Source organism: Ambystoma mexicanum, chromosome 12 (assembly GCF_040938575.1).
Source record: "Ambystoma mexicanum isolate Mex_15411 chromosome 12, UKY_AmexF1_1, whole genome shotgun sequence".
Lineage (NCBI taxonomy): Eukaryota > Metazoa > Chordata > Amphibia > Caudata > Ambystomatidae > Ambystoma > Ambystoma mexicanum.
In genome coordinates this window covers 869,733,878-869,757,449 of record NC_090936.1, presented here as the reverse complement: position 1 = coordinate 869,757,449, position 23,572 = coordinate 869,733,878, and the positions used below count along the sequence as shown (strand labels likewise).

The following is a 23,572-nucleotide window of genomic DNA, read 5'->3' as shown; positions in this document are numbered from 1 at the left end:
CAATGGGCCTCATTCCGAGTATGGTGGTAGTCATGGCGCTATTTGCGCCATGATTACCTCCCATACCGGTACCGACTCCGACCTGGTTCAATGGGGATTTACCGGTGTAGTCCGACCTTTGCAGGACCGGTAAATTCCCATTGAAAAAGCCATTCCCCATTCCCATTTGAGCCCCCATAGGGCTCAATGGGGTTGGGGAAGTAGCTAATACCGGTACCACAATTTGCGGTACCGTTATTCGCTCTCTGGTCCCTTAGCGGCTCCCGCTAAGGGCGCCTGGTAAAACCAGGCGCCCCTTGCGGGACCCGCTAAGGGACCTCGTAGTAGGGCGGTAAGGGATTACCGGCACCGGTCTCCTTAACGGTGCCCGGTATCCCTTACCGCCCTACTCGGAATGAGGCCCAAAGAGTTGGTGCCAGAGGAACGCAGAGGTCTAGTGGGAGAATATTTAGTAAGAGAAAGTTGCGGATAGTGTGGTGTGATTTGAATGTAATCCGTGAAGCAACTGGGAGCCAGTGAAGACTTTTTAGGGCATGAGAGATGCAGTGCCTGGCATTGAGGCCACGGATAAGTCTTGCTGCCCTATTCTGGATTAGCTGGAGGGGTCGCAGAGTGCAAGAAGGTAGATTCAGGAGGAAGCTATTGCAATAGGCAAGCATAGAGAGAACCAGGGTCTGGGTAACATTGAGCTTCTGGGGGAAAGTGCGAAAAGGTAGAATTCCTTTGAGAAAGAAGAGCTGAAAGTGGAACTTCTTGACAATGTCCTGAGTTTGAGGGAGGAAGGAAAGAGAGCAGTCAAAGATGACTCCAAGGTTTCTGGCTTCAGAAGACAGAGCTGGGGAAGAGCCCATGGAGGAAAGCCAGATTGAAGGGAAGAAGGCGGGAGCAAGGGTCCCAACGGGAAGGATCTCCATTTTGCTGACACTGAGGCAGAGATCATTGGAAGTGCACCAGGCCTGGATGGCAGATAGCCAGTCAGCGATGATGGAAGGTGCAAGAGGGTCAGCAGGAAGTTTGAAAAAGAGTTGTGTGTCATATGCATAACACTGGAAGTTGGGGGAGAAGGAGGAGATGAGGAGTGCCAGCTGAGAAATGTAGATGTTAAAGAGCCAGGGGGAGAGGACCGAGCCCTGGGGCACACCACATGTGGAGAAGGAAGTAGGAGAGGCGAAGGTGCCCAGAGTGACTTGGGAAGAGCGATCAGTTAGGAAGGAGGTCAGTCAGTCCAGTGCCTTTTCCGAGATACCAAGGGTGTCATGGAGCCTTTGTATGAGGATGGAGTAGTTGACCATGTCAAAAGCAGAAGAGAGGTCAAGTAGGATAGGACAGCTGGGGAGGTGGAATCCAGGGATGCGAGCAGTTCTTCACAGGTGTTCAGAAGAGCAGTTTCCATTCCTCTGGATGCTAGGAATCCAGATTGATGGTCGTGACGACGGCCAACAAGTTCAGTGTGCGAGTTGAGTTGGGGCAAGGCTAACTTCTCTAGCAGTTTCCCCAGGAACGAGGTGATGGAAATAGGGCGGTAGTTAGCTGGACAGGTAGGGTCTACTGATGTTTTTTTTAAGGATGGGGCACACAAGTGAGTGCTTGAGGGATGAGGGGTAAGGCCCAGTGGCAAAAGAGTAGCTGCAGAGATCAGCAAGTGCGTGTGCAATAGAGCCAATATTGTCCTTGATGGTTCTGGATTAGCAAGGGGAAACCTGTTTGGAAGAGATCTTCTCTTGACTTTTTCCGGTGTGAAAAGGGTGAAGGAGGAGAAGGAGGCAGGAGGAAAGTGAGGAGCCAAGGTAGGCAAGGGGGGTGTGGGATGGGTTGGGAGGGTGCGTAACAAGGCTGTTCAAAATTTCCTGAGTTTTGGTGGCAAAGTGTGTGGCCAATGCATTGCAGAGGGCCTGGGAATCTAGAGGGTATGAGAAGACTGTGGAAGGGTAGGCTAGTTCCCTGCAGATTTTGAAAAGTTCAGTCATGTTGTTGGATGCACCAGATACCCGTGCCTGAATGTGGGCCCTTTTCTTGGCATGGATGGGAGAGTCTGTATTGCCTTTGGAGCAGGCGGCAGGCCAGTTTGGCCAGCAAGTTCGGAGCTGTTTGAGACAGATGTTGCAAGTTTTACAGGATGCTGCCCCAAAATTACTTCCTTTGGGCAATGATTTGAGTGATGTGAACCAGGCAGAGATTTTAAAGAGACAGTCATTCTGCTCTATTAAGGATGTAAATGAGGACAATCCTTGTGTTTACCTCCTTTGATTATTACATGGCTAGAAATGACATGAACAATCAAAAGGTTTGTATGAATAATCCAAGACGTGCTTCACTTCAGAATGGTGCCTTACAGAATAGTAAATGATAGCAAAACACAGCAGATAACTCAAGTGGGATAGTGTTAGGATCCTGGAACACACGTGGGATTTCCCACCTCTTAATGATGTAAAACTGTGATTTTAATTTCCAACATTATGATATTTTTGCCGTTCAGGAAACATGGCTTCAAACCCTGCTATAAAGGATGTGAGCGGAAGACCTGCTGTGGGTCTTTCAGCGGGACTTCAAAATATTTTGGGGATCACTGCTTCTTGTTTGAAAACCTCCAGTCCTTACATCCAGGCTATTGAGCTATATTGGGATCCATTAGGTGTCCCTGGGATGGGGTCTTTTTTGTTACAAAATCTGGACTTCAATCCTATCAAATAGAGCCAACAACAATTTCTACTCGCAATTGAGACTATTTAGACTCTTGGTAATCTTTACCTAAATCTAGAGCTGTAGTAATCTGTGGAGATTTTAACCTACCTTGCCTCGATGGTAACAACATTCTTTTGAAGAACGATAGTTATAATTCCTTGTCAGAGAATCATGGCCAGGCTTGGTTTTCCTTGATGCAAGTTTGGGGGATACAGATTCTTAACATAAATGTTTAAGGGGCAAGGGGCTCTTGACAGCATGGGCGGGGATGGTCAACACTCTTTAATACATTACATGTTTGTCTCTGAAAGTATATTTCATAGAACTTCTTCTTTTCAAGTGCTGTTGACAATATTTAGTGATCATTCAATCCTACGTATGGAGTGGAATTTCCCGAACCTCGGATCTGTTCATGGAATAAGTACAACAAATGTAAAGGTAAACAATACCATTAACAGGCTATCGTGGAATTCCGGTATGATAAATAATTGTAAATAATATTTCTTGCAGAGCCATATAACGGATATCCATTCAATAATAAGGAGTTCCACCCACCCTATACTAACCTGGGGAAATGTTATTAAATTCCTGGTGGTCTAATATGACTCTACTAATAAGTAGTTGACTCTGAGCTTATTTTCACCATAGACATACCATTATTGCAGAGCTATATGAAGGATTTCCATCCACAAATAAGAAGAGCTACCCATTCCTGCATCATGTGCTTTGGATGACCACATCAAAACAGCATTATCTTCTATATCTACACCCTACTGTGTGAGCTGGTGAGTACCTACCACCAGCCCCCAGAGAATCTCCATTCAATAGATTGTTTTTACTAGCTGTAGTAGTTATACTCTTGTAGTCAGCCATTGACAGTTGACTTTATTCACATGTGTAGATACAAACCAAAGATGATGAAGTACACATCCCGACACAATCTCCTCTACTAGATCCACGTGTGGTTCCACACCAGGGTAGGCTCTTCCTACACTTAATCTCATCAATGAATTGTCCAACTGGCAAGACCATTGTCTCTAATCAGTTGCAATATCACAACAGGTTGAGCTCTTACCTCACCCCCATGTAAACATCACCACTAAGATCTTCCGTATCAAGGGTGCCACATGTTTGCACTAAGGTGATTCTGGAAAATATTCTGAAGAACGTTCTCTAACATTACATGTTTGGTTATCTTATATAAACCTAATTTGTTAGAATATATTTTGGCCATAATTGGCAGTACTCATGTAAGATATTTCTATTTACCTTTGCAGATACATGAAGTTCTTGAAGATTTGTTGACACAACCCTTAAAGATTTTCTCACTCCTAATGAAGGGAGTCATCTCCCGAAACGCGTAGAGCTCTATACTCTTTTTTAGTGTTTATAATTTATTTGTGTATTAATAAAAGACTTGTCAGCATATTCTAAATCACTGAAAGTGCAACCAATTATTTGAATTTCTTTTAATAATAGCCATTAAGTTTTGACTGAGACCTTCCTCAATACAGTTGGTGTGTATGGGACGCGAGTGTCCTCCAATTTTGGACACTACTTTCTTCTCAGTTCCCAGTTGGCTACTCAGCTAAATCCTATTGCTGAGGCTGACTGGGTTACCCATTTTGAATCAATGTGCACAGTGGGACAGGACACGGTACATTATATTATTAAAAATGCTAGTTTGTGCTGGGATCTCTCATTCGTTAAAGAGGCTGTTGAGTGATTTATCATGAAAAATAAAAACTCACGGGTTCCCTGATGGTTTGTCAAATTTGACTTTAAAAGGTTCTCCTGATTTGTGGGTTGACTTTCTTTGTTCAATCTTTAAACAAGTATTAATTGAACGGGAAGTCCATGCTTCATGGAAAACCTCTATCATTGTCCCTATTTTTAAAAAGGGCAATTTTCTAAAACTGATAAACTATTGCCCTATTGCTCTTCTTGACATCCAAGGAAAATGGTTTGCCTCAGATCGAAGTTAGTTGACTGGGCGACATCAAGTAACAGATTTGAGCCTCACCCGGAGGGCTAAGTAAAATGCTATAACACTTCTCCGAATAGTTTTTTTTATTAAACCTTCTCCAAGGAAGCAAGTGATGGAAACTCTCTTTCGTACAAATGCGCCAAACTGGTATAATGATATCTCAAAAGTCAAGATTTATTATTGAGCGCCCTTCATGGTAACAGGTGTTTCGGCGATATAACATAGTGCCTTTCTCAAACCGGGGCTGTTGAATACGGTTGCACGTTGGATGACGCAGTCTACAATGACAGCCTATATAGCGAGCATGTAATTGTATGGGCTCGCTATATTGATGATATTCTCATGATCTGGAGAGGAGAGAAGCAGACATTAGAACAATTCATAGAACGCATCAACACCAACAAATATGAAATACAGTTCACATCTGAAATAGATGCTGCATCTATCAATTTCTTAGATCTTCCTATATACATAAAGGACAACCAAATATATACTAAAACATTTCGCAAACCCACTGAAGTAAATTCAACATTATGTGCAACTAGTTGTCACTTACAAAGGGTCAAGGACAACGTCCCGGCAGGAGAGTTTATACGTGCAAGACGCAATTGCAAAGAACAGTCACAGTTTCAAAGAGAATGCGAGTTATTATCCACAAGATTCAAGCAAAGAGGCTACAACATCAAGCATATCATAAAAGCACAAGACAAAGCTTCAACGTTAAAACAGTCGGAAACCTTGTTAAAAAAACAGACCACAAAAAGTCAATCGGAAAATGTGAGATTCATTACAAAATACTCGAATGACCACTCCAAGATCAGGCAAATACTGAATCGGAATTGGCACTTATTACAATTGGATCCAGACCTTACATCCCTCACACAGAACAAACCCCAAATCGTGTTTACCAGAGCGAAAACATTGAGGAACATTGTCAGTCCCTCTATGCTACCGAGTATCAGTAACAGCCAGTCATCTAACTGGCTCAGCCCGGATAGATTTGAGTTCAGAAAATGTGGGACATGCTCAATGTGTCCTTATGCACACGCACCGGCAAAAAAATTTCAGGATGATCATGGAAGTAATCTGAACATTAAACAGAATATCAATTGTCGAACATGTAGTATATGCTATCATATGCATCTGTCACAAAGTATACATCGGACGTACGATCCGTCAACTTCGAATAAGAATTTGTGAACATTTGGCAGGCATTGGAAGTCAAAATCAGAACATACCACTAGCCGCACATTGGCAACAAGAACACCAAATGTGTGACAAAAAAGGGATCAGGTTCATTGGTTTGAAACAGGAGCAACTTGGCATCAGAGGAGGAAACCTTGAGCTAGCATTAAGACAATCAGAAGCCAGGCTTATTTGTCATTTTCAGACTTTGAAATTTGGGTTGAACACGGATAGTGAAATGTATTGCTTTCTATAATTTTAATTTAAAACATGATTTAATGTATATTTTGCATACTAGATTGCGTCAAGGTGCAAAGTGACAATGGACGAAATTGCCCACTGTATTGACCTAAGGTCATTTAATTTGCATGAAAATGACTGACCCATTACTTGGGTTGATATAGGCAATCAACCACTTTTTTGCTAATAGCAATTATCTAAATATGAGAGGTGACACATGAAACATCTTCACTCATTAGCTATCTCAAAGTATTCCATGCAAAATGCAATGCTAACTGGTATCCCGCTCGTGTACAATTCATTGTATTTATATTTATGTACGTTCTGACGATCAGGTCACAAGTATTAATACATTTATAATATTGCAAGGCTAAAATTATCAGGAATAAAGTGGTGTCTTTCTACTCAGAAATTAAAAATGAATATTAGCAATATGAGATATATTGCCAGTTCAATCCGTATGTGCACACCTTAAAAACATAACGTCAAGCAACAGTGCTGCATTGAAAAAACGTTTCACCATGTTAGTACACACTAAATTGCCCAAAAGATGGCCGACGGGGTCATGGCAATCAAGGAAGGACTACCTTTGTTGCCATGACTCCCGCCATCAACACGAACGCTGAGTTTGCATAAAAGTACAAACCCAGCCAGAATGCGGATTGATCGGTACGCTTCGGACATCCCGGACGATCTGGTAAGTCAGCTCAGCTCAATTGAAGTTCATTTACTGAATGCGAGTGCACGCGATCATATCGCGGCATTTGGCAGTAACAGAGGAGGTGTATACATTACACGCGCATAACATAAAAGATGTTAACTATCGATTTGTGCAGCCCATGACGATATGGTATTACACAATGTGTGACACTGATGCTACCCAAGTAATTAATAGTGTTTGTGTGGTAGCGGGTGCGTTTATTTAAAGGATAGACCAATTTCAGCAGCATATTTAGTGCGGAACAACCATGCAATCATAATTATTTTCAAGGACAAGATAATGCATGAAAATGCTAATTTACGTTGATGCAGTCTATGATGAAAGGTCATCATGCAATGTATGACACCTATGCTTCTTAAATAATTAACAGTGTCTCTGCAGTATCGGGTGCTTTTTTTCAATGAGTAGAATGATATCAGCACTATAGTCAGTGCAGAATAACAATGCATTTATAAGTATATTTAAGGAATTCAGTTGCAATTAATAGGCAACACCAGCCTACAACAAAGGATATGACAATTCAATTAGGAGAATAACCAGACTAATTTCCTTTCAGGGATTTAACCCAATTAAAACATCAGGAACAGACGGAAAGTTAAATCAAGGTGCATCATTTTAACAGGTAAAATTGGTACAAGCTATGATAAAATGTTGTTGGAAAAAAGGAAAGGAAGGAAGGAAGGGGGGGGGTTTATTTTGAGCCCATATCAATTTCAAGTACTTACTAGTGGCTCATAGCGCAATGTGAAACACAAATATAATAAGTTTGGAACAATGTAGACACTATTCTGCTTAATTCGCATACATTAATGTAAATGTAAGAACACATGAATATCAGATTAGGTGTTTTTGACATTATTAAACCCAGTTAGGGGTAAAATCTACAACCAGAATTGTTACTAGTTCGAAAACAAAAGTGCATAATGTAATACATGACCAATTAATATAATAAATGATGATTCTAATTGATTATGTTGTTTCTATATATTTATTTTTCAATTATCTTTTTTAAAAAATGTTTCTTTTTCTTTCTCGTTTCTCCCTATGCATACTCTCTTTACCCCACATATCCTCCCCTATGCCCATCCCTTATGTTTTCTGTCTATTAATCAATGTGTGATATACATGATATTTTTGTTGGCAAATCATGACAAATAATGGTCAATCTCTATTATTTAATATTATATTCTGATTTGTGCACTTTATGTATTCTAATATCCAACGTGCAACCGTATTCAACAGCCCTGGTTTGAGAAAGGCACTATGTTATATCGCCGAAACACATGTTACCATGAAGGGCGCTCACTAATAAATCTTGACTTTTGAGATATCATTATACCAGTTTGGCGCATTGGTACGAAAGAGAGTTTCCATCACCTGTTTCCACTATAGAGGTTGGAGTGTGTACCTCTATCTCTCTTGTCAAATGCGAAATCTACAATGATAAGAGAACTTTCGTGAAATTAATTTTAGGTCGCAGAAGGTCAAGGTCGGCGTCAACCCACTTCTCCAAGGAAGGACTGTGTCTAAAAATTCCCCTATTTATTTGACCTTTATTGATTTTGCCCTTGCTTTTGACTGTATTGATAGATCGATTCTTTGGCATACATTATCTAAGGGGGGCTGCCCCAAACACCTGCTTGAGATCATTAAGGCTCTTCATTCAAATAAATCTCTTCGGGTCAGATTAAACAAAGAAGGACACGTATTTAAACAAATAGCTATGTACCGAGATTAAAAACAAGGCTACAAGCTAGCCCCTGATTTGTTTAATCTTTTTATTTCTGACTAACTAAAGCTTGATCCTTTCTTTCACGTATTGGATTCTGTACGCAGACGATTTGGTCCTTCTCAATCAAACCCCATTAGGACTTCAATGCTGCAGTTGCATGCTGACCAGTATGAATTGTCCATAAATGTGATCAAGACTAAAATCACGGTAATTAAGCCATCTAAAGGGAAAGTGGCAGCAAGCTCTTTCAAATGGTACTTAGAATCGGGTGCCTTGGATATTGTACAGTGCTTTACTAATTTGTTTTTTAAATTAGTATTATCTCAAACTTATCAATTATGTTTGCCTCCTTAAAATGAAAGGTGGCCGGCCTTGCCTCTCAAGCTTGTGCAATAAACAACACATTTGGATGTTTCTCTTTGATGTCAATTGTACAATTTTATAAAATGAAGGTGGTTCAAACCTTGATATATGGTGTAGCGATTCTACTGAAAACATCAACCATCCGATGGAAAAGGTTAGAGTGTTTATTTTGGAAGAAAGTACTTCATTTGCACAATGGTGCACTGATGCAGATTATTAGAACACATTCGGCCTTTTATCTTTAACTGCACTAATATCTTGGAAATCTCTTTCTCTGTTTAGAAAATGCTTATCCCCATAAAAGGCCGCTTTATATTGTGTTTTAAATGAGGTATTGTTAACCAATCATGATAAACAAATATCCAATTGGAAGGATTATTGTTTGAATCTATTGAATTTGTTAGGAGCTTCAGTGGAATTACTTATGTTAGACCAAACCAAGCTTAAACAAAAACTTTGGTTAAATGATTGGATTAATACAAGCCATGAATGCAAAAATGATACATTGTTTTATCACTTTGTAAAAGATGAAAAAGGTCTTAACATTATCACTAAATATTTATTAAGATTTCCAAGCTCAATATGGAGAGGGAAATTCGTCCGCTTTTGTCTAAACTTGTATCCAACAAAAGAAGTTATTGGGGCCTGTTTTTGAAGTTAGATTAAGAATATCGACCCTATAGATTTTGTAGTAACATTTTTTATTTTTTTATTTTTTTATTTTTTTAAAGATATCTTTATTCGTTTTTTTAACAATGTAACAAGACACAATCATGATCAATAAGACATTCTCAAATATAGATCTGGTGTCTAACCTCCCCCCCCAATCACCAAGACCACGGGCAGACCATCAGTGACCCTCGTGTCCACTTACAAGCCAGGGCTATTACTTCTGTCTGAGGCGCTGTCCGGCACCTTGGGGTGAAGCAGCGGTACCGTTAGTGCTACCCAACGCTGTAGTTCTTCGCTGGAGTCTAGTCTTTGTTCTTGAATTGCAGTTTCCCATGCTCTGGTCTCAGCAGTTATCCATTTGCAGAGATCTTCCCACCAATCAGCTTTGCTTGTGCATTTAGGGCTTTTTCAACCCACGGCTATGCGTCTTTTCGCAGTGATATATATCAGATCTTTGAGTCTATTGAGGGGGTTTGTTTTTTCTGATGCGTCTGTAGTTGCCTAATATACAAGGCGCTGGGCTATGGACTTCAACTTCAACGTCTGCTTCGGCAACTCTATCTTTTATTTGAGTCCAGAAACGAAACCCATTATTACTGGGCAACCCCAGAACATATGAGTCGTTCCAGCCTTGGGCTCGTTGCATTTGGGGCACACCTGAGTTCCAGCATCCTTAAATCTTGAGATGGCTTCTGGCGTGAGGTAGGCCCTGTTGGTAATGTACAGTTGGATGAGTTGTAAGCAGGCATTCCTAAAGATTTTCTTGTGATAATGGGTTATCTTTTCCCATTCATTGTCTTCCGATACGAGGCCCAGTTCACTCTCCCATTTAACCCTACATTTGAGTTTGTTTCTCGTCGTGCCTAGCAACAAGGCCTCGTAGAGTCGTGAGGTTTCATGGCCTCCCTCTGGGGTGTTAAGCATAGTTTCTATGGTCTCGTGTTCCATTGCAGGGTTAGCAGCCTCGGGCCATCTGCTCTCCATGGCTTGCATTACTGCTCCATGGAGCAAGAACTGTCCTATAGGTAGCCCTGTGGCCTCACTGAGTTTGGAAAAAGTTAAGGTCCCTTGTTCATGAACCAAGTCTCCCAGCATGGCTACTCCATGGGATTCCCATTGGGTGCGCACTTCTTGACGTCCCCATGCTCGTTTCGCCATAATTGCTGCTATGGGAATTTGAGGTGAGAATGAGTCTGTTGTTCCAACCATTTTGCAGGCCCGTTTCCAGAGCTGGATTCCCAGTTTGGCCATGTATGGGCAGTGCCATGTAGTGCTCTTCTCCTTCCAGAGTAGGTCTCTGAGTAGAAGATGGGGTAGGGCGGGTTGGAGGAGTCGAGTGTTCACTGTGCTCTCGTCGGCCATCCATCGCATAACATGCCTCAGCTGGCTGACAAGGTAGTACAGTTCAAAGTATGGGACTTTCATTCCCTCACTTTCATAGGGTCTTTGGAGTGTTTCTAACGCTACTCTATGCCTGCCGTTCTGCCAGAGGAAACTCCTGCAAAGTTTATTTATGTTTTTGAAGAATGAGGGGGGATGTTTAAGGGGACGTTAGTGAAGTTGTGAAGGAGGCGGGGGAGAGCCACCATCTTGAAGAGGCCTGCCCGTCCCGCCACTGAAAGCGGGAGTCTGCTCCAGAATTCCATAGATTTCTCGAGGGAGTCTCTAGCCCTGACCGTGTTGAGGATATGTTCAGTGTGGGGGTTCCGGTGTATGGTGATTCCCAGGTACCTGAAGGACGTCGCTTGCCATTGGAGATCTAGGAGGGGTAGGGACCTGTAATCTTCGCTATGTAGGGCTGCGAGGGGGTAGAGACAAGACTTGTCTCTGTTAATTTGGATTCCCGTGCATTTGTGGAAACCGTCTAGGGTCTAAAGAACGTATGGCAGGAGGTGTTCAAGATTATGCAGGTACAGTAGTGTGTCGTCTGCATACATGGAGACGAGGTGGGTCACTCTGTCTTTTTCGATACCTCCGTCTGCGTATTCCTGTCTAAGGTAAGCAGCCACGGGTTCGTTGGCGATGATATATAGCATGGGAGATAGTGAGCATCCCTGCCGGGTGCCTCTCTGGAGGGACCATTTGCTGGAATATGTTTTGTTCGTGCGAACCCTGGTGGTTGGTTTAGTATAGTCTCGTTGGGTCCATTTCAAAAAGACTGGTCCTATCCCCATTTTTACCATGGTGGCATACAGCCACTTCCACTGCACCAAATCAAAAGCTTTGGTGGCATCTAGTGATGCGACAGCATATTTTTGGGGTCTTAGTTCTGTGCTATAAATGACATGGTGTAGCCTGTGCAAGTTCTCGGTGATGGAGCGCCCTGGGACGTAACCTGTTTGGTCTTGATGGATTAGTTGGGGAATTACTCTGCGTAGTCTGTTCACCAGAAGGGCAGTTAAGATTTTAATGTCCACGTTTAACATGGAGAGAGGCCAGTATGAGCCACAGTCGGCTCCATCCTTACCGGGTTTGAGCAGGGGGATGATCACGGTCTCACTCATGGATTCAGGGAGGGTGCCGCATTCAAAGGCCTCATTGAACACTTGGGTCAGCAGGGGGGCCAAGGTCTCTTCGTATGACTTGTAAAACTCTCCAGGGAGGCCATCCAAGCCTGGGGTTTTACCGGATGGTAGGGATCTAATGACAACTTTTACCTCATCCGAGGTAAAGGGCTCACCCAGGGCTTCGGCTGATTGTGTGTTTAGTTTGGGTAGCTCGATGACGTCTAGGACGTCTTCGATTTCAGTGTCAGTGGGGGGTGAGGACTCAGAGTACAGGTTGCGATAAAACTCAGAGAAGACTGAGTTAATTTCCTCTTGGGTGTGTGCAGTGGTGCCATCCGGTTTGAGTATGTGGCAAATGGGGGTTCGGGGTGTCTCCCTCTTGTAAAGCCAGGCTAAGAGTTTTCCGGGTTTATTACCTAAGGCATGGGTCCTCTCAATATGCTTGGCGTAACTCAATTTACCCAGGGATTCCCAGTGTGTTAGACAGGCCTGCTTTAGATTTTATTTTCCGCAGATGGCCAGAGGATGAGTTGGCACTGTTCTCCAGTTCCCCTAGCTCCTTTTCAGAGCTTTCCAACGAGGTTAAGATGGATCTTTGGGCCCTTCCTATAGCTGCAATCATCTTGCCTCTCATGACCACCTTGTATGCCTCCCAGGCAGTGCTCACGTATTTCACACTGTTCAAGTTCCTCAACCAGTATTCGTCGGTGCAGTCTTTTATATGCTCGCGAAAGGCCACATCCAGCAGGGGTTCGGCCCTAAGCTTCCAGGTAGGCACCGGGGGCCTGGGTGAGGATACTTCCCAGGTGACCACCAGCGGGGAGTAGTCTGACAGTACTCTTGGCAGGTACTGTGCATCACTAAACATAGCTTGTTGCTCTTGGCTTACAAAGAAGTAATCTAGCCTAGTGTGAACAGAGTGGGGTGGAGTGTAAAATGAATATTCTCGTTAATCAGGGTGCAATTCTCTCCATAAGCCCAAAAGCAATAGCTGATGAGTGAGTTTAGATAGTATCTTGGCAGGGGGGGGTGGACGGGTGTGCTTGATATCTGATCTGTCCTTTAGGGGGTCCAGGGTGCAGTTATGCCCCCCCCCAAATCATGGTATTGTCTCTATAAGGAGTGAGGCATGGGTACAGGGAGTGAAAGAAGGCCGTTGCATCGTGATTAGGTGCGTAGGTGCTGATTAGGCATAGTTCCTTGTTTTCAATGGAGCCGTGTATGAGCGCCATCCTGCCCTCTTTGTCAGTTTTAGTGTTTATCAGCTTGAAGGGGATGGTCGGGTCGATCCATATCAGGACCCCCTGGCATATGAGGAGTAAGAGTATCCAATCAGGGTGCCCCGCCATGTACTGGCTAATGACTCCAGTTTATTCCGGGTTAGATGTGTCTCTTGGAGCATAGCGACCCCAATCCTGCGCCATCTCAGGTGTGCGTAGATGCGACGTTGTTTAACAAAGCTATTCATACCTCTGACGTTCCACGTCATCACTTTGATCTTGTCAGCCATGAGCATGAGGCGGTCCTGCGACGCTTCCAGGCAACATTTGAGATCTAGCTGCTGGCTCGTTGTATGTAAAGCTTCTCCGTGGTCTCGGCGTTTCCCGTTTCAAAATCTCAACATTGATATCAACACCCCATTTCCCTCCCACCGATAACTGTAAACTCCCCCAACTTTGAACAAGTCCACCGGGTTTCCCCCGTTATGACAGTCCCGTTTCCGCTCTGTTGGACCACACATTGGTCTTCGGGTGCCCTACGGGTGGGTAAGTGTGCCCAAAAAAGGAAACTACCAGGGGGTAGAGGGACCGTTGGGTCCGGTGTCTCCTTAAGGAGGATCGATCCAGCTGTACATAGGCTTCATTGTTCTGCGGTTGGGCTATTGTGGGCAGGAAGGATGTTCCTGAGCTTGATATATGTGGGCTTAGCGCGGCCTCCGTTCTTTGTCTTCAATGTCCGGTAGTTGCTATGCATCCATCCAGTCTCGGGCCTAGGCTGGTGTGTCAAACAGGTGGGCTTTATTATTGTGTATGACTTTTAATCTTGAAGGGTATAGTAGCATGTAACGCAATCCCGCTGCTTTCAGTCTAGCTTTAGAGTATATAAATTGCACTCTTTTCATTTGGACCTGGAAGGTATATTCTGGGTAGATGGCAATGTTTGCGGTGTCCCTTTGGATCTGACCCCCTGATCGCGAAAAAGCCAAGATGACCTCTCGGTCCCTGTAATTGAGTACCTTTGCTATCATTGGCCTGGACGGGGTGCCCGGTGGCGGTCGTTTAGCAAGGGACCTATGGGCCCGCTCAATGGAGAAGCCATGGGAGAGCTTTCCCGCACCAATTTCCTGCAATAGGAGGTTCTCGACGTAATTCGTAGGATCCGAGCCTTCGATACCCTCTGGTAATCCCAGGAGGTGAATGTTGTTCCGGCGAGCCCGCCCTTCGGCCTCCTCGGCTCGATCCTCCAGATTCTTGACTCTTTGTTGAAGTTCGTCTACGTCATGTAGAAGTGATTCTGTAGTAACATTAACATGATAGAGACTTTGGAACATGTGCTAGTATCTTGTCTGGCTTTAATAGATTTCAAATAACTTCACTACAAGTGTTTTTTTAATGAATTTTAGTACTGTAACCCCTGTAAAATGGTGGGTGAAAGTGCTAAGTTTTTCCTAAATAAGTCTTGCATTAGCAACTATTCATTTTTTAGATGCTGTTTTTATAGAATGTGATAAAACGTGTTATTGGATGAAGTAAGGTATGATATTGTAACTATGAAATGTGTACAATTAACTTTTTAACCCTTTTCCTTTTCATTTTGTGCAATTTATCATTCATCACATTTTGATGATGAGAATTTCTTTTATCTGTATTTATGTTAAATAATTATGTGTAAAAAGTGTCCCTTTTGGAAAACACTGAAGCAACCTCAGAGATAACTGACAACAAGGACAAAGACTCTGACTGCAGCAGGTACAGTGTGGAGGGAGGAAATAACCACCACATTTGAAGCCATAGAAACTGAGTTGTCTGACAGGTGTCTTTCGGGGGAACACAAATACATAGCATTTGACTGTGCCCTGATGGACATTTTAAAGATGCTGAAATTCACCACATTGACCAGGGGTAACAGTTGTGGCAAACCTCTGATACATTTTAAAAGGCAAGCAATTGGAACAAACCTGACCATGCAAGCAAGCTGTGAGGATAAACACTGCATCCCTTGTTGGCCCTCTCAACCAATGCTAGAGAGTGATCCATTAGGCAATATACCTACCTCTTGCTCATGCTTATTTAGTGGCTCCACAGTCACAAAAATCTCAAGCTTTTGTAAATGTTTTGCCCTGGACTTCCTTGCAAAAGCAAACCTTCCACTACAAATACCAGCCCAATTAAGCATTCCCTGCATTACATGTTCCATGGAATCAAGCACAAGTAGCACTGGACAATGCTCACACTGGCAAAAGGCTTTGGCTAGCAGGTTATGGGCAGTGGGACACTCCTGGATTTTCTGTGAAGTATTGCACTTATCACCTCCTAGGCTCTGTGGTGGTCCAGATGACTGAATGTACATCCTCTTTTACCATGGAGAATCATGTTTTTGCACTCAAGAGGATTACAAATCAAAGTAATAGCCACAGACAGACATGTGGGCATTGACAAAGTCCTGTGAGAGGTTCCCCCAGATCAGGCATCAATTCAACATGTGGCATGTGTCAAAGTATATTGCCCAGAAAAGGCATGCTACAGGGAAAAAAGCCCTGTGAAAACTGCTTAAACGGTTGGAGTCCATAGGCAACCATCTGTGTCGGAGTTCTACAAATTTAGAAAGTTTAGTAGCGATAGTGGCAGAAACATGGCAATAACTTATCCATTGTGCTGCTAACACACATTCATGGGCGCACATGTGATTTATCACATGTGCAGACCCAATTCTGAGTGAGAAAGAGAAGAGAAGAAAAAAGTAGCTGGAGCCAGGCCTCATATAACCCTTGTAGATAAAGTGTGCAGCTAAGGACTCACTAGAGATTTGAAGGGCTTCACAGAATTTTTCCACATGGATGATTTGGAGGTGTTCTACAACATGTGCCTGAAATACAGACCCAAAAGTTTGCATTTCGACATTGACGGCATGGAGGCACGTACACAGCTCACAATTCTAGCACACAATGAAAATGTGGGTAGGCAACTGGCTAGAACTGCTGGTGCTGCAGGAGCTTTGTGTCATGATCACTACTTCCAAGGAGTCAGCAACAGCCCAACGTCCTTGGAAGCAGGCCCCTAACCGTTATTTTAGGCACCAGCCGGTCCCCACTGGGACCTTTTGGACCTTGTCCTGGCGCCGGTGGCACCAGGCTCATCAAAGCCATCGGTCCCGGAACTGGAAGCGCCGGGCTCATAATATGTATGAAGATGCTTGGGTGGACTTACCTGCAGCAGACCATGCTGCTTACTTACCAGCCACATAGGAATCCTCTGTGAACAGGAACTACTTTCTTACCTGGGTGGGGCAAGCTCCACTCCCTGGATACAACACAGGAACTCTTCTGGAACTGGAACTCTTTTCTTACCTAGGTGGGGCCATGGAGGAAGACGCCTCATCACTCCAAGGCTATTTAAACCACACCCGATTGAACAAACGTGCTTCGCGTTATTCTGCATCTGCAGCAGAACGCTCACCGAGTCTGTTCCAGCCTTTCTTCCTTCCGATCCTGAACCTGCAAGAACAATACTTACCACTCCTGTATCCAGTATTCAGCAGCACCTGCAAAGACAAGAAACAACAGGTTAGCTCTGCAACCTTTACACGCAGCGCTTTCCTCACCTGATCCATCGGCAGCGAACATTTCTTCATGCTGCACCTCCACCTGTGAAGACAAAAGCATTGTTATTACTTACCGGCACTCCGCGAATTCCGGATTTCTTCAACGCTGCAACCCAGCATCTGAAAGACAAACGAAGAGACATTAGACAGGTATTTACTCACGTCCATCGCGCTCGCCACAGTAGAACGCCTGCAAATACTCCGGCGTTTTCCAGCATCTCTTCAGCACGAACTCACAGCTGCAAGGGAAAAGAGACAGTTTGAGCGCTTGCATTTACTTACGCATTTCAAAGCGCTTAATTCCAAGGCTCTGGCTCCAACTTCGGCTCTCATCGCACCATCTCCTATCTCAAGAGCCCTGCAAGACAAATAGGAAAAAGCATTATACAGAGTCCTGTTCTATATTAACGTGCCCGCGCACCTAAAGACTAAAAGGACTAAAAAGGTGTCCAGCAACTCACCGCTCGTGCAGTTAACGATGGTAGCGATCCTCTGATGTCAAGAGGCCTATGTTTCACCAGTGAAGGAACTGGCAACGGCACCCTGCACCAGACGCAGATGGAGAGTCCAGCATTCACCTATCTAAGGTGAGCATGTTGACCTGGGGACTCTACGGAGAAGCTAAGAAGAGAGAGAGAGAGAGAGAGGGACATTCAACAACCCAGATCATTAACCCCCATATTCTTTCACCTGCAGAAATCTCACTCTTCGAGTTCGACACACAGTGCGAAGAGGTTCGGCCCCAGAAGCAAATCGAGTCCGGCACATCACTTTTCAGGTCACAGACACCTTCCTGCCAAGACCAGCGCCTCCGTGGGAATCAGGTGAGCGTTACACTTTGTGTTACAATTGTCCTTCACAAAAAGGAAAATGGACTGGGTCACCAATCCTGTGTTCGAATTAATGTCATTTAAGCTTGTGAAAGATATTACTGTGACAGTCTTGGTGATTGTTAAGAAGGATTTCTGAACTCTGACCTGGAGGGACTGAGGTTCAGAAGGCCAACCTAGTTTCTTGGAACAGTGTAATCAGGGTAGCTATGGCAGGTGGTCAAGACTAAGTCTCAAGAGGGGTGAGGGTGACTGAAAGACCTCAATGAGCACTACAAGCAAGGACACTTACAAATTACTCCAGACAGGTGTTATATTAAAAATATAGACACATTTATTACAAGGCCTTTGTAACATAGACCATAGCAAAGAATCACAGTAACACTAAAGTAAACCAATACATCACAATCAACACAATATATATATACAAGAAAAATGGGGCCTAAGGGGTTACAAGCACGAAATATGTAGACCACCTAGATGGGGAGGAAAACAGGCATTGCAAGTAATCTTTGGACCTAATTTCACATCAAGAATACACCTAAGCGGCAGCCCAAGCCCTATGAAGAGAGGAGCCTTATGCTCAATAGTAGATGCACGCGTTTGTGCCAATGGACAAAATAGTGTCTCTTCAAGGGTCTCTAGAAGCTCAGGAAGGTGGATAAGGCGATGAAGAACAAGTTCCCAATATTGAAGCAGGACCTCCACTTGGGGCAGAGGCAGTTTTGAGAGTGCGGGATGGAGTCGCTATTTCGCAATAGCTATGGAAAGGAAAGGGGCCCTCAGGGGCCACTTTGTGTGTAAAAGTGGGCTCCTGCGCTAGAGTCCACCAGTTGGGGTAAGGACTACTCACCGGTCCCCAATGCAGGCAGACCCAAACTTCGCCAGAACAGTCCACTTCATTGGCAGGTTCGAATGCGACAATCAGGACGTCTCGACACCGTGTAGTTCCCGAGGTACAGCGAGGATTCCCAAATGGGACAGTGGCGATTTCTCCGCTCCGGGTGGAGGAATCAGCCCAATTCCACTGCAGCTGGCTTCAAGTGTAAGGGGGTCACAAATGCAGTGAACTTGCACAGGTTGTTGCCACAGCAGGGCAACACGGTAACCGTGTTTACTCCGGTCTGGGCACACTCGTCTCACTTCAGACCTGGGAACGCCAAGTTTACGAAATGTGAGGGTGCCGTGGACAAAAAGCAAACAGTATACCAAGTTTTGAGGGCCTCCTCGAAACAGCGGCGATAACAGAGCAAACGTCCCTTGTAAGCTGGTCAGCCCACTGGTTGGCCCAGGGACACTTCCAAAGAGGCTTACTTGCAGGGTTTGTTGAAGGTGCCGAGAATAGTTGATGCCACTATTCCAATGGGTCAAAGCATCTTCGCAGACCTTCTAGGCCGATCACAGGCAGAGAGGTCCCACAGGACGACAGCGGGCTCAGGGTGCCAAACCTTTCAGCGGGTCACCAGAGGTTCCTCGGCTCGGCTTCTTGTTGCAGGATACTTGGCTCCTTATCCTTTGTTCGTGTGAACTCAGGAGATCGACATGGTAGTGGTGTTTTCAGCCTCCTCTTATCGAAAGTTCCCTTCGCGCCAAAAAATGGAGAGTACCCAATGGGAGATCTGCTCACAAACACTCACTCCATACGCAGACCAATCATGGACCACGGTGGTCCCAGGCATTCAGGACACTCCATACTCTCTGGCACCCAGGATGTGTATTGGGAACAGACATCCCAGCCCACATCCTGAAGGCACACACACAAGACATGCAGAATCCCGCGAAAGCATTCGGTTTCGCGGGAAAGTGCATGCCCAAATAAGGACTGATCCGGGTCGACTCGACCTGGGTAGGGTGAAGGGGTAAGATGGTCAAAGGAGAGGACAAAGAACCCCGTGGCATGGCCATTTTGGAGCCAGGCCACCCATTCATGCCAAACGCGGTAAACGCGGTTAACATGGCAAGAAAGGGTTAAAAATGTAAGAAAAAAATAGCTGCCACCAGTCCTGTCCATGACACATCTGCACAGTTCATAAAAAGTCCAGCAAGAGTTTCTAGGATCTTTGGAAAGACTAGAGACCCGAGTGTGCTGTAAGGTAAGTTACATTGCACACTGGTTACATGTTGCACAAAAGCTGCAACATGAGGAAAGGACTAAGGGAAACAAAGTCTCCCAGTACTGACTGTCTTAAGGGCATGTCAGTTTCCCCATAAAAAGTGAGTAAAAGTCCAGAGGAGTGCAGCTGAGGGCTGTGCTTCTCTGGCCAAGTTTAGTCAAGGGTGTAAAACAGCAGCAAAAAGTTTGGGAGTTGACACATGGAGGGAAAATTACATTCAAATATGAAATCTTTCCTAACAGTGATGGAAACACATGGTCTAAAAACATGTTTCTTTCAACAAGCACACTCATTGCCCATAAACCTTCCACCAGTTGAATGTCCTCCTAAGTCTTCTATTGTATCAAAACTAACCAGAAGATTTGTGATGTGGCCACCCTTAATTATTGTATTTTATACTAATGCTCTGTATAAAAACAGCATTGGCATGTCAGTAAAATCTATATAATAAACTATGTCTTCTCACTGTAATCAGGAATTGTGGTCTGTTCATATATCATAGGCTTTCAATCTATGTATAATAAAAAATACATTGCAGAACCCTTCTTCCATGTCCATGGTGGCCTGGGATGCTGGAGAGGCTTGGTCCACCTAAATAAAGCAAAGCAGGTGATTGGGAGTGGGGACTGGTGGGGCATGAGCGATATGGATGCATACTGCATGGGAAAGGGAGGCAGGGAAAAGATAGTGGGGTGGGTGCAAGCAGCTTTTAGCTTGCTCGTGGAAGCCTCAATGAAGTTGCCAGTGATCTCATACAATGGTAGGCATCCAAAAAATGTGTTGAGCCATACTCCTGCCCCTGAACACTCCTCAGTGTTCCCTAATGAGACAAAACACCAAAGTTAGACTGTAATTATAATATACATTTAAACCTTTCACAATAGACACTATTTACCAGTTTGAATATTCATTGGGGGGCGTTTAAGCCAAGAAGGCAAAGGATAGTAGAATAGCATATGAAAAAATGTATGGATCAAAGTGTAATTGAAAGGCTGCTGCGAGTCAATAATAGTGGAGGAAGTATGTGGAAAAGTGATTGTGTGGAGACCCATGAGCAAATCACGCAGTAACACTATAGTGGAGAGCAACTAATGAATTGTCTAACATTGTTAATTTGGGCAAGCTTTTTGCCCGGACCATGAAAAGACCAAACACATGGTTACACTTACTCGTTCCTCATTTAGATTTGTGGTCTAAAAAATATATTTATTTATTTTATTGGTCATTTGTAAAGCGCCTATAAACAAGGAACAGTGTTTCAAAGCACTTCAAGGCAGGGGAGGACACAAGGGTAAAAAGCATCAGACAAACATTCTCACTAGGCCTTGAGTCATTCAGAATGGGCAAGTGCTAAAGTGTTATAAAGGTAACGACATGTAACAGAACGAACATCTCTTTATATTTGTTAAAAAGATGGCCCCACAAGGTAATGTGGATTGAGACCTAGTTCTATCACCTCCGGTGTAGACATCGAAAGGTAGCTTGTCGGGATCCCCTCATGTTCCATACATGACAGACAGATGGTATATAGAACAGAACTACCGTACTAGGCGTGATGACAATTCAGAGAGTGCGAGTGCTGTGACAAAGAGAGAGGGGGAGAGGGACAAACGAGACAACGAGAGGAGAGTGCAAGCGCTGTGACATGAAAAGAAGAGAGAGGGGGGAGGGAGGAGAGGGGCAAGAGAGGACAGTATAGAGAGTTAGAAGAAGGTAGTAGAGGAGGTTAGAGCACACATATGAGATACAGGATTGAGGGTGCAGAGATGAAAAATCACCATACGGCACAGAAATCAGCACAATCTGGAGGAATGCAGAGATGGAAAATGCATCCATGTAGGTAACATTTGGAGACTGTGAAGGTACAGACGATGTAGAGTGGGCAGGGGGAGGGAGCAGACGGTCTACAGGCAGGAGGAGAGTCAAAGGGCCTCATTACAACTCTGGCAGTAGCCATGCCGGTAAAACCGGCATTTGCAGGAGTTGCATTTTTTCCAGCATCCACGAATGGGCAAGAACCGCGTCATGCCGAGTTCAATGGACCCGGTAATTGCCCATTTGCAGGTGCCGGAAACAAGGGACTCCCGATCCCCTTTTGGCTCCGTAGGGCTGAATGGGAATGGGGACGTTGAATGCACCGGCGCATTCTGAGTGCTGCCGGTGCATCTGAAGTGCTGAGCTCGTGGGTGCCGGTCAGCCCGCCAGGAAAAACCTGGTGGGCTGACAGGCACCCACGAGCACAGCACGTAGCATGGCGGTCTGGGAACTACGGTGCTGGTATGCTTACCGGTACCGTAGTTCCCAGACCGCCATGCTTGTAATGAGGCCACAAGTCAAAGTAAACGGCTTCTGAGCAGACAGTAAGAAGGCAGAGAGACAGGCAAGTGGTACGGAAGTTCCGTGGGTGAATGAAGATACCCATTGTCTCATGAAGGTGGAGAGCCGGACAATAGTGTGTTCACAGGTAGCTTGCGGAGGGGGTGGCCTGATCCAAGGCATAAAGGATGGCAGTGTTCATTTAAACAACAAGATGATGCTCTTACCTTGGAGCGCTTGGAGGATGAATGTTCAGTGGTGCGCAGTAGAACAGCTGATGGCGGCCAGGCAAGTGATAGGGCCCACAGGCTACCAGGCCCTGACAAGGCCAATTAGGTGTTTTATGTAAGTGGGCCAGCTGACCCACCTGTCAGCTACTGATTGGTCAGATATCCACAAGATGGGCCAATCAATTCAGCAAGTGTACACAGAGGCTGTCGCGTTCCGATAGAACAAAGATGCCAGGTGCCATGCTGCAACGGTGAGGCTGACCGGCATTGACCCCATATTGCCCCAGGAATCAGCCTCTCTGCCAGGGCTGAAAGGATGCATGCAGCCACGACTCCCAGATCTTAATGATTGGGCCTGGGATGTAAAAAGGCACGATGTTTGAGTCGGACACATGCGAGAAAGACAGGTGTGCAGGAATGTCCAGCGTATCCCCACTAGGCATACCTGGAAGGTTGGTGAAGATCCACACGGTTGGGTTATCTTGCGAGTGCAAGAGGGAGAAGAGAGTCTCCAATGTGTCCTGAAGTGAAAAGTAGAAAGAAATACGATTGTACGAGTGGAGTGGTGGTAGCAAAGACTTGTGTTGTTCATGCAGGATGCTTACCACCAAACTCTCCCCTGTCTTGCACCATCTAGGGCATAGGTTGGCCCCTGCTGCTACCACGTCTGTATGCTGGACAACATGCAATGCTGTGTAGAGGATATGGCAAAGGATACTAAGAAACCCAAGCGCTCGCAAGCAAGTAAATCAAATACAAGAGGCTGCAGGAGACTGTATATTGTGGGTATTTTGTCTAATACAGCACAGAGACAAAAGTATACATCTAGATAGGTACAATCACACTGCGCACAATGTCTGTATGTTCCATGCGTAATTGCATATGATTTATTCAATTCAAAGTCAGACTAACACCTGCTTTCGAGCCCTGCTCATCCTCTGAGGCTTAAAGGCTCATCTGTACCATGTGTGCTCCAGTTTGCCTAAAGGGTATAGTACTTGATAAGTCTATATGGTCTTCGCATTTGCGGCTAAGTAATTGGCTCCCGGCCTTTCGGCTTGCTTCCACGTTGAAGCAAGCCGAAAGGCCGGGAGCCAATTACTTAGCCCAGGTCCTCATTATGACCATGCTGGTCCTGCACTGTTGTTACCGGACCGGCATAGTCCGACGCT

The 23,572-nt window shown here is 44.7% G+C and overlaps 1 long non-coding RNA gene across 1 annotated transcript; it reads left to right on the top strand.

The window, feature by feature from the left end:
- Positions 1-6,717: 6,717 nt before the first annotated feature.
- Positions 6,718-9,165, top strand: LOC138513065 (uncharacterized). The gene is made up of 3 exons (XR_011281685.1): positions 6,718-6,791; positions 7,372-7,437; positions 8,058-9,165. It is a non-coding gene; the product is annotated as an uncharacterized lncRNA (long non-coding RNA).
- Positions 9,166-23,572: the final 14,407 nt, after the last annotated feature.